We start from the raw sequence: 13,017 nt of genomic DNA on the forward strand, positions 1-13,017 counted from the left end.
CCTTGATCCATTCATCCATCCAAGCCATTCCATTCCTTCAGCCATCCATCCATCCAAAGCATTTTGCTGGACCACCTTGCCGCTATACGTTATTTTATTTAAAGGATTATTCCATTTACCCATGCACCTCTCTCTGAGTACCCCAGGGGTCTCCTAAATCAGCTGTAAATAAAGCAAATAACTAAATCTGCCTGTTGTGCTGTCTGATTTGAAATGTCATATTTTATGGCATGATGGTGTGGTTTGCCTTTACAATAAATGCAAGGTGTATTACATAAGTAATCACCACCCTAAGATTGCATTTCTCTGTACTATTTTAAACTTGTTGCAACAATGGCTTTCCACAATTCATTAACTACACGTTTTTCTTGCTTGATTGTTTTTAGGTGTACAAGACAAGAGACCATACTCACCTGTAGTGCTGCCAAAGAGAAGGCCCTACAGTTACTTTGGTCAACAGGCACCAAACTCTTTCACTTGTTTATCTTAGTGCCACTGCTAACCAAAACTAGTTCAGATAGCCCCAAAGAAAGTTGCTCCCAAGAAAGGGGCCAGTAAGAAGAAGCAGCTTTCCACCAGTGGCATGCCAACTGCAACCTTTTCTGGGAGACGTGTGCCTGCTGCCACACCGGCCTCAGGGGTGGAACATGGGAGTACTCCTACATCAACAACAGCACCACCCCATCCCAAGCCCAAGACAATGTCTGTCAGTGAGGCAGCCACTGCAATCCTGGTGACCCCAATGAGCAGTGATGTTGAATTGGATTTGTCCCTTTCACAAAGTAGTACCCAATTGGTTCAGGAAACAGAACAAAGTGGACAGCAGCCTCAGCCAGATCTTCCCAAAGTTGGCACAGAACAGGAGGTTGAGCTTTCTGTCGAGCAAGAACCTCCTCTTTTAGAATCAAGGGCTCCCAGATCTCCAGGAAGAAAAAGGAAGGTTACTATTCCACCCTTTTCTCCAAGTGCCACTTCTACTGACGATGACAGGGAAATGGACTCGACCCCGTCAAAGTCCAGGAGATACCAGGAGAGGCAAGAGGAAAGAAAAGTTCCAGAAAGCCTTAATATCATGGAAGGGGATGATGACGAGGATGATGACAATGACACAGTCATTGTAGAAGCTGTCTCAGAGGAGTCCGACATTACTATCCAACCTGCTCCAAGGGATATGGCACAGACAGCACCACCAGCTCCTATATTTGTAAGGTCCCAGCCCCAACCCCTACCTCAGTACAAGTATGCACTGCAGAGAGGCAATCAACACACCTGCAAACGCCTACATGCTTTTCTTCTTCAGGCATTGGCCCAATAAGAAAGTACTTCTCTCCAGTTTGGGACTTTTTTATGATTAGCAAATAGGAGGAGAACATTGCCATATGCTCCATTTGCTACATAAGTGTTTGTTAAGGTAAGCCTGGTTCACATTATGTTACTGGAGGCCAGATGACCCATATAAAAAACATCACGCAATCCATGGGAGCAACACCTCAAAACAAACGGCTCAACATGGTGTGGTGGTGAAGGTGGGGCGAGCTAGGAAATATCAAATCTTGGTGGAAGATGAAGAAGAAGAGGGTGACATCTTCCTTTCCCAAAGCAGCCCTGCCTCCAGCAGTGTGCCAGAATCACCCAACTCTGTGACCTCACAATGGCACAGGAAGACTCAGAGTCAGATGGAGACACCACAGCATACGGTGACTGCACCACCATGACACGCATTGAGTCTACCACCACCTACATCTGAAATGTCACCTGCATCACCTGCTCCACAAAAAAAGAAAATCCAGGCTACAATAACGGGTATGTTTAGGAAGGAGGGGCCATATTACCGCAACCACCAAACAGCATGTTTGTTCAATGCTGGCTGGCAAAAATGGCGACACTGGACCCGAAATGGAAATTTCTAAGCTGGACCAATCTTTCCAGAGTTGCTGTTTCGGCACTGCATCACAATGTGGTCTGATTGGTTAGATAAGCTTTGCAGCAAGGTATTGTCCACACTATCCATCTGACAACAGACATGTGGACCAGTTGTCAGGTGACTGCTGACATGTGCATCACTGAACACTGGATCTCTTTTTTGGGGTAATGTAAAAGCTATCTATAGGTCATGACCCTGAAGAACTTTTTATGAGCGTTCAGAGCCATGTTCACCATGGAGAAGTCACAAACAGCGGCAAACATCTTGGAGGAATTTAATAGCAAGTTGTAGGAATGGCTGCAACCCAGAGGTCTTCGAGTTGGATTTTTTGGCATAGACAATGGTTTTAACATAGTCAAGCCCATGGCAGATGGTGGCTATTTCAGGATCCTGTGTTTCGCGCAGTGCACCAACCCGGTTGCGCAAGACTTAAAACATAGCAACTTACTGACCATTTTCAGTTGCATCCACACTCATTATAGCAATTCTTTTAAGGCCCATAAACAGTTGCAGATTATTCAGCATCATAACGGAGTACCAATTAAAGCCCTGATACAGGAGGTGCCAACACATTGGAACTCAACCTATTATATGTTGCAACTCCAGTTTGAGCAGTACAAACAGATCAATGGCTATGACATTGATAGAGCAGCTGATGCAATTGGGAGAGCTATGACCACGGATGCAGACAAATGGGCCTAGCCAAATGCCTCACACAGATGCTGCTCCCTTTTGAGGTTTTCTTGCGGGTAGTTAGCAAGGAGGTCAATACAAAGGGCCAAGCTATCTCATTTTTGCATCTGCTACCGGAGCAGCTAAAGGAAGTGTCTGAAAGGTTTGCATTCGAGATGCAAACAAAAACCCAGAAGCACATGTCTTGGTTGTAAGCCTAAGCTATTGCTTGACTTATAAAGCAAGGTCACAAAATTACATCATCTCATCCAAAAAGTACATCTGTGCCAGCCTGCTTGATCCACACTACAAAAATATTCTTCCTGCTATCATCCCTTTTTCTGAAGGAAATCTTTCACAACACAAAAGGTGTATTGTTGAGCAAACAGAAGAACGTTTAGAATTTAGAGTCCCATTCTGCAGTTCTGGGGTGCTGCCTTCAACTTCCAAAGAGGGCAGTCATGCCTCAAATCCACCAACAACTGAACAGAATAATTGGACCCAAGCTCTGCATTGGCTTGCTTTCAAGGGGCAAGTCTTAAATCGAGTGCAGAGGCAAAGGAAAAAGCGGTCCAGCTGATGGCAGCACCAATGGCCATTCAGAGGATGTTCCAGCAGTGCCTGGAGGACCGACGTGGAGGTGTTAGTAGATAAAAACCATTGGTGTAATGGTATGGGAAGATGCACCAGTGGCCAGAGCTCAGCAGGCTAGCAATAAAGTTTCTGTCTTGTTTGTAGCCAATGTGCATGCTGAACGTGTGTTCAGTGCAGCTGGTGCAGTTGCTACAGTGAGAAGAATCAGTCGCTCTACTCAAAACATGGAGATATTAACCATGAACAAAATCAACCAGCATTTCATACCACCTGATTACACCATTCCTGCAGCATGAGGAGGAGAAAGAGAATGATTGGTCCAAATCAAGCGTGTTACCTGACCAACTTCTAGTTGAACCACCAGAGAGAGAGACAACCTCTATTTCCCGGATTGAGTATGCCATTGAGTATGCCAGTGCCACGACAGAACTTTTTCATTATTTCTCTTTCAGCTTCTTTCTCTCTTTCTTTGCTTAAAAAATGCTAATTCAACATTATGTCTGTGTTGGATTTATGCTGCCCCACCCTTGATTTTATGGTCACAGACAAGCCCGGATTGGAATTGGACCCATGTGCACTGAAGAAGTCCCCACATACCCCTCAGGACATCGGAGATGCCGTCTGTATCCCTCACATGCCATTGCCTCTCCTATACATCACCTGGCAGGGCTGCCCTATCTGATCATTGATTAAAAGACTGCCAGTGCCAATGTCTAATTTCAATGTGTGGATACTATCAAAGAGGAGGTATTTTGTTCAGCCACCGTGCTTAGATTGGAAGAGGTACTAAGTAACTATTGCACGAATGAGTGGTGATATATTGATTGATTGTGATTGTGAATTTGTGAGTGATAATTGATGTATGTGGTGGCTGACATTGAGGGAGCAAGTTCATTAAAACTATAAACTTGTTTCAGATGATTTGCAATGTTGGGAGGCTGAAGGGTGATCATGTTTTAATGAAAGTGAATAGCCTTTCAAAAGTACTGAAATTTACTTGCAGGGCCTACTCTTTTTTCTGGATCCTTCTAACAAACCAGCCACAAAACAAAAATCTACACAACAATACTCCAGTTTTATTTCTACCTTGCTCAGTTTGGGACTGGGACGGAGTAACTCTGAATCTGGAGGAGGAAGATGGAAGGACTCAGGGTGGAACTACCTCAACAGCTAGAAAGGATAAAGTTCTGGACTTCAAAGAGAACCCATGATGATGGCGAAGACTCTGAGGCCTAGTGCTCTGTGAACTAGAGTGAGGTGCTTTGATTTGAAAATACTGTTGAGTATGTGGTTGCTGCATTGCTAGCTCAAACGTGAAACTCCTCTTATACTTTTGCTCTGCCTCTGATTCTTCTTGGTACACTCCTGAGCCCTCCTGACCCCTTGTGAAGCTTACCTTACTATTATTTGTCCTTTTCCTTTACTCAATAATACAACTTTTTTTTTTTCCACTACACAGGCCTTCTCCTAGTCCTCTTCTACACAAACAGAACTTGTAAAGCTCAAGACTCCAGGTTACCTACCGGACAGGTTTAGACCGACACCAGCATGACGGACATTCCAAGAAGAATGGAGTCACCCAATTTGGCAATACGAATATCATTTTCCTTTTAACAATCGTTATTTTTAGAACTGGGTGGGTTACATTAAATCGTCCATATTTCAAAACTAGATGACATAACACTTAGGATATACTATCTGGGGTCTCTCTGGGGTAGAAGGAATGTTTCCAATGAAGTTGATGAACTGTGGCTTTCTTACTTATCCCTTTGTTTCCTTCCACAATAGATTGACGATAGTGTGCTGCTCAGCGGCCCAAAACTATTGTTGTGGTTTCTTTTGAATAGTGTTTGTCTTTGTCACACCTTTCCTAAAATCCTTTTTCCCATGCATTCATTCAGCCTTTAACCCTCTTCCCCTGGTCTGTGTGATTTATTGAGGTGTGACCTAATTTTTCACCGTAAATGAATCACACACTTGCTGGGGCGAATGTGGTGAAAGCAAGTAAGCAACATCAGCTCACTGTATGACCTTCTACCTTCTATTGCCTGAGCAGTATTCCACGCAGCTCCATTAACATCTTCATTCAGGCCGTGTGTGTGGGTTCCGTAAATGCTTAACCTGATCCAAGCACCCTTGAGTCTGAGCCCACTTCTGACTCCATGATGTCATTTCCTAAGTTTAGTTTTATTATACTGCAGCTCCCCACCATTGCTCAGAGGAAATTGATATTCCTTTATTTTATTATCATATCAGGTCTTCTTCTTTCTGTGTGTCAATGCTGACATTGTTTGTAGTCTGGTCTCAGTCTTCCTACATTTATGATATATGATGATGACCCACTAACTCTCTGTTTTCTTTCAATCGAGTTGATAGTGATGGATAATCCTTAGATTAATCCTGTAGTTGGAGTATGCATAGGTGGGAGTGACACTTTCTGTCAAGTTCTGTCTTCCCTGTTAGCATGCTAGCCTTCTACTACTGCTTCCTACCTACCACCCCCTTAGGATGCCATCTTGGGAGAAACCCTGCAGTAAGAAGAAGTCTCCCTCAGTTCATCTATTCAGGTAGAAGAAGTACTATGGATTAAAGTGAACTTGTTTAGTTAGTATTTAACTGCTACTGAAGAAGATGGCGTCTGTGTGTACTGAGTTTATTGTAGGCAAAATAGGCATGGGCAACCATCCCCTAGTAGTCAATAATAGTTGCAGAGGGCAATATAGCAAGGGTCCAAGTAAATGGCAAATTAAAAATAACAGGCTATACTAAAGACAGAAGTGCAAGTAAAAAGTCTAAAACACTAAAACAAAGATTTGAGATGCAAATGAAGTAAAAAATAATATCCCCTTTATTCTTTACAAATAGAAAAACCTACCTCTCCACCCCCAACAATCCTGCCCGTCTCCCCAAAGAAATATAACTCCGTCCCCAAAAAGTCCAACTAAAAGTTCAACCTTGAAGTCCATCCCAATTCCCTCCTACCCTCTCCACCCACAACATGCCCCTCCCACCAAAACATTTTTTTTTTAAAAGGGCACTGTTTATATGGGTCCCGGAACTGGTCAATGCTCTGCTCTATCCTAGCGACCCGGCTTTCCATATGGTCCATCCGCTGCAGGATGCATCTTTGAAATGCCCTGGTGGAGTAGGAGGGTGCAGCAGGAGGTTCAGTTAGGGACCCTCATTTCGGTGGCAGTACCAGCTATCTAGTGGTTGGTGTGCTCTTCTGCTGGGTCCTGCGTCCGAGGCAGTTGTTTTGGCCTCTTCCTCCTCCAGGATCACCAGGTTCTGGTACTCGGCCCAAATGTTTCCCAGGGTCTGCTGCAGAAGGGCTGTTATCTCCTGCCTAGATGGTGGTGGTCGTCGGACAGGAGTAGCTATAGCAAGAATAATGAAAGACAAACTGTAAGCAATGGTCTGGTCCCCTAGAGATGATGGAATTTGCTGTGATTCATATTTGTGAGTAGAAGAGTCACAGGACCAATATTTTATTTGTTCACCTACACACGCCTCATATAAGAAACACTAACCATCTAGTAGAAAAGAATAGACCAGATTAAAAAGCTGGTGATTTCATTTTTTTCTTTTAAAGACATTCCTAGTAACTAATTAGACACATTTAGTGGAAAAATAAAAAAGATTTACCACTCATTATGATGAGTAGGGCATTATGCACTGTGGAGTACAAGTTGCTGTGCCAAATTATTGGAGGCATGCTAGCCAGCGCTTCAAGTTGGTTGTTACTGTCTGAAGCTGGGGCAGCTGTAGCTGACAATTAGCTATTTTTAATTCCAAAGATCCCACTCTTCCCTACTTGCATTTCATTTAATTTAGTTTCTACCCTGACTCCAAATAGGCAGATCAATAAATATAAGCTTTATCTCACATGTCATGTATGAAATGCAGATATAATTTCCTGTCTGCCGTAAGAAGATGAGGGAAACTAATGCAGTGCACTATAGGGAAAGGAGTAGGCTATATAGATTGTACTTGCCATGTTCCTCACAGAGTATCCTCTATGTCAAACTTGAAAATCACTTACTAGTCCTATTTTACTCCCTGGTCTCACCCACTATCACAAATTCTTTCCAACAAATTGATTCGCTAGGCAGCAAGGAAAGTAAAGAAACCTGACTTGCTCTACTGCAGAGTAAGGCTGATGGACGAGGCAGGTAGGTAGAGCTTTCGCTATAGAAGAATAGAGGGTGTCACAGATCTATCTACAAAAGAAGAGCTCCCTTCTTTATTCACCCAAGCAATTATTCAATTGTACTTTCGTTCTTCCCCTAAATACACCCAAGCCACCTTGATTCAAGCTTTACATTCTCTCATCCAGTCTTCCACCCAAATTCACAATCTTTTATCCATTCATTCAGTACCCACAATATCCACCCTTTCTTTCAATCATCCTTTCACCCATAAATCTATTTACCCAATACCAAGAATCACCTATGCATCCTTTTTTATCCACCTACACATCCTTTATTTTCACTTTTCACCCATCATTTTCTTTTAACCATCCGTTCTTTCCCATTTACATCAAGCCATCATTTTCAGTATACATTATGTGTGCTTTTGCTGAGATCAAGACAGAAGAGACCATAAGTAACCCAACCACTGCTGTAGCTGTAATGCAGGGTGTTAATGATTTTGATCACAAAAATGCTCTTGTAGCTAGTGAGTAAGAGTAATTGTAGTATCTTCTGTCAAAAATATTACTCTTGGCATTTTGTTGGAATGTTAGAAAAGCCAGTTAGAAAAGCTAACTAAAACCTTAACATAATAGAAGGGCAGACAAGCTAACCAAAAGCTTCACGTAATAAAGAGGCAGAGCTGTAGCCTATGAATGACGGTGACTCAGAATCATTGAATAGCAACGAACGAGTGGAATACAAAATGGTCAATGAAAGACAGAAAAAAAGATAATGCAGGGATAACAGGAATAAATTAAACAAAACTTGGATAGGGGAGATGGAAAAAAAGGAAGATAGTATAGAAAAAGTAAACAACGCAAAATCAAAAGTAGTATAAAAGTGGGGAGGGGTAAAAGTTAGGGAAAGAATAATAACAATATTAAATAATAGGACCTACTGGGATGAGAAGTGCCATCAGCATCGGCGCTGGCGGTTGCCGCCTCCCCAGCTCCTGCCGCCCACGATGCAGTGCCCTTCTTGGTGCCCTGAGGTGCTGATATATGATTAAAGGAGATTAAAAAATACCTTAGTGGTACCATTAATCTCAACAAAATTATTATAAAACAGGCAAATGCAAATACATTGAACACTGAAATCAGATTGCCTATGGTACTATAATAGCATGATCAACTACTGTTAAGTTGGTTATACTATTAAAATCCGTATTCCAAATTTCCTTGAGAAAATCTAAATGTAGAACTAATTCATTGCAATGAATGATCTTTCATTCTATTCTCATTTCTCAAGTCCCTTGATGGCCCAACGCAGCCTCCCTTTTTTTTAAATGCTTGCATACTTATATCAATGTGAAATTGCTTGGCCCTGTACATGCTACATAAACTCACAGAGAACTCTAAATCACTAATTCACTATGGTGTAAGGAGGAGGACAGGGGAGCATGCATTGCAACAGCTTCTTAAATTCACCCAAAGCGAGTGCCTACCTACGAGTATAAAAATTAATGATGTAGTGCTGAGCACCTGGCTAGCTCTAAGTGGATCACATAATAAATAATAATGTAACGTAAACTAAATGTAACTTACCTCTGAGTGGAAGCCACATGCTATTCAGAAAAAAAGTTAACATTGTAGAACACAAACACAATAAAAATGTAATACTCACCATGCCCTGAGATCTCCATGCCTAGCAGGTCCTGCTTGCGGTCGATGATATCTACCTAGTGGTACGTCAGCTGCTGGGTGGTGCACTGTACCTGGATGGCGGCACTGACCAACTGGCGCACCCTAGCCCAGCACTGCCAATACTTCCGCAGGTGGTACCTGCTTTCAGGCCTGTCACCTGCTGCCAGCATAGAGGGGAGGTGGTACTGCACAGAAAAAACAAGTGCTGCCACCTCCTCCTCACTGAAGATCGGACGAGGCCATACACCTTGAATGTGGAGCCACCCACAAGGCAGACGACCACTGTTGCAGCACTGCTGCTCTTCCATGGTGCTGGGTGGGTAGGGTAGGGTAGGGTATGAGAAAAGGTAGGAGAAAAGAAAAACAGGACGAAAAGAGAAAAATAAACAAAAATACAAACAAGTCACAAAAAACACAAATAAAAATTAAAATAACAAAAATAATGAGACAAGAAACACTAAAAAATAGGGATACATGAAGTATGGGGTAAAGGATTAGAAAGATTGAGGGCAGATAGAAATAGAGTCTCTGCACCATAAAAAGAGTGAAAAAGAAGAGGGCTGCACCTTTGTCAAGCGTATGGTGCCGTTTGCATGAGATTTTGAACAAGAATACACACTTCACATTGCGTGTGATGTCAAATGCAATGCAAAAAGGCGCAACGGAGAACTGTACTCACTAGCAGAACTCCGAGTTTTTTTGCCACTTCGCGGAGTTGCGTGTATTGCAACTCCGCGCACTCCGCCCAGGCCTAACATATATATGTATAAAAACTACTTGAACCTAAACACAAGCAAAATGAACTTCCTGAACTGTTATGCATTGCTGTTGACCTGTTTTGACAGCTTAGCTCAGCAGTCGGCCATCCTTGTGCCTGGGGTGAAAAGACAACAAGCTGTCACCGTTTTCAGGACCTTCTTCCATCAACTTAACTTCATGCGAATGTCCTTTTACTTGATTTCCTCACTATTTCAAAGAAAACATTACTCAGATGCTTTCAGGGCTAGATAATACCAATGCTCTACATACTGGAGCATCTGAATTTCACCAAAGGACCACTTTGGCTATGCTCTTTGGCCATGCGCTAGTTTCCTATAAACAGAAGGCCTTCTGCATCAATAGCTGCACTATACTTGGAATAGGTCCTTCTTTATGGAACAAAGAACTATGCATTTACTGACCCTAAAAAGCTTTCTCTCAAGCTTATGGGAGTCTTTTATGAGAATAAAAACATTATATTATTAAGCTGTATGGAAGGAGTGTGTAGACCGTAACCAATCACTGCAATTAAATGTGGGATTTACATTTGAAGTCTGCACAACGACGTCTACTTGGCTGAGTCGCTAACAATTCCTATTTTTTTCTTTCCTTTTTCCTTGTTTTTTCCTCTTTGTTATTTTTGACCTGTGTCATTTGCCATAAGTATAACATTTCATGATGCAAATGTCTTGTAGTAACAAACAAATGAACAGAGAGAAAATTAGTGCTTTGTTTCATTACCATATAGCCTATTAACGAAATTATTGCAATGTTAGACTAATCTTACAACTGTTTCTTCATGATTAGGCTTTGCTAGAAGGATATGTGAGAATGAAAATTAGATCATTTAAAAACATCTACTGTGCTCACCAAATTGTTCTTACCCTCATAGGCAGTAACCAGTGAGAAGAAACTCAGGTGTTTCATTGCTGTTTAGATCATAGTTAAATGTATCATGTATTTAGAATGGTCTTTGTTAAAATTAGTTATATCGACAGAAGCTGTCCTCTACAAGTAAAGACTCCAAAAGATGATTGGTTAAAGCCGAAAAATGCCTTCTTGTGCTTTGTAACTTGTTGCAATGGATAATGTTATAAAAATATGGTCCCAGGCTCACGGTCCTATTTCGATCTTGGAGAATGGGTTTCTCTGTCACAAATATAAAGGTTATTCAAGTTTCCATAGGATATAATTGAACCATAATACAGCCAACAGGATATCCGTCATGTTTGTGACAAACTAACCCGTCCGCCAAGATCACAAATTAGGCCCTGAATTAGAGAGAGACTTATTATACTTGCTAGACTGGTATGATTCGCTAGACACTCTGAGAGCCCTCTGTCTCTGAAACTTTTTGTCATATTCTCTTTGCTGGTGTCTTGGATTCATTCTGAGACTGACTTTATCTTGCTTGAACCCATTACTGGGAGACTCTATTCAAATTTTTAGTGAGATACTCGACTAGAAATGATATGCTTTCACATCTAAGATGAGTACACTTTAAGGGATTTGCTGAACTTTATTTTTCTGGAAACTAGATTAGAATAGGGATTAGATTTTTATGGGGCACACGATATGCCTTGTTCTGTAATTTTTATTGATTTTAATTGATTTGCTAGTAAAGATGTTCATGAACTAGTGATTTTATAAGCTTTTAAAAACAGAACCCAAAACACTCATCATTGACTCTTAAAAAAGGAAAATGTCATTGAGGAACTGAGAATATTTAATATTTTTGGTTTGCAAGTCTTGTTGGTAGCAGAGTTGAGTTATGGTTTAGGGAGCTACACAATCTACAAAGTACCCAAGATAAATAAATATCCAATTGCCCAAAGCCTGAGTTTGAAGATTGATGAAGTGCTGTTAATGAAGCGGTTGCCAATAGCGGTTGCAGATTGGTGAATTACAGTTTCAGGTGTGTGTATCAATAGCGTTATGCATCACAATTGGGATGATTAACGTAATTTGTGATTTGTATATTGATTTGAGAATTGCTTACGCATTGATTTTTTGAATGCCATTACTGATGCCTATGCACTTTTGTCAAAGAAGATAAAGAGGTTAGTGGACTAAGAAGTAGTCTAAGATCCTGGTATGGATAGATAAATAAGATTTGATTTATGTCATTCTTGTCTGCTAATGATCTGAAGTGCAGGTCATGAAATGTCATTGACTGCACATTTGAGATAGGGCCAGTAACAACATTTGTTGTGGTTGTATTAATACTGATCAGTGTTGGTGAAGCTTGATGCACAAAGAGGACACTACATTGATTAAGTGATTTTCTGCTGGCCGAGATTTCATCATTGTGGGTATAAAACTCTTTTTGATTGAAAAGTCAGAAGGTGTGAAAGCTTTCAAATTTCACTGGTTGACTTGTTCTATGATTTATTTAGTAGAAGCAGACAAAGATTGTGATTATATGTTGCATAGAACTTTGAATTTAAGTTTTGTGTGTGTACGGAGAAATTGTAAAGGAGGATGAGCCACTGTAAGGAGTGAGTTTGTTGCATCAAATTGTGCCATGCTGGTATTGGTCAGGTGGTGTAAATGCCGCACTGAGACTGGTTGAGCTGTGCAGAGAACCGCACAGTCATTGATTGATTGGATTACTGAACCACACAGAGATTGGAAGAAGGGCTTTTGTGAATCTGATGTAATCAGAATATAATCAAAACACTGAAGTTGTATTTCAAATCTGATTGTCATTTGTTGAATTTATTTTGAAATCATGACATTTTTCAAAGCTATTGGGAGTTTGATAAGAGGTGATGTGACTATTGCTGTTTGGGAGGGCAAAGATGCACTTCCTGAGTGTATGCCTGCATATCATATGATTACTAAGGAAGGATTACATATATATTTATCAATTTGTCAGTGGTGCAAGGCCACTGAAAAAGAGGGTCAATTATGCTTTCCTAGATGGAGCTCATTTAATTTAAGGATTATACAGAGATCACGAGAAGGTCTTTGCACAATGAAGCCACCTCCCAGACCCACAGAATTTGAAGCCTTAGATGCTTGGGAGAAGATGGCAAGACATAGGGATAGAGACAGGTATCAAACACAAACAAAAGAGCTGTGTGAAATTATACAGATGCAATTTGGGATGAAAATAAGCAGAGATGGAGGAAACACATAGTAGAGGAAACTAGATTATATCCTGCCATTACAAAAAAGAAAAATGAGCAGCCAGAAAAACATGAGAAACCGAAAAGGAACCAAACCAGAT

The sequence above is a fragment of the Pleurodeles waltl genome, chromosome 7, assembly GCF_031143425.1.
Source record: "Pleurodeles waltl isolate 20211129_DDA chromosome 7, aPleWal1.hap1.20221129, whole genome shotgun sequence".
Taxonomy (NCBI): domain Eukaryota; kingdom Metazoa; phylum Chordata; class Amphibia; order Caudata; family Salamandridae; genus Pleurodeles; species Pleurodeles waltl.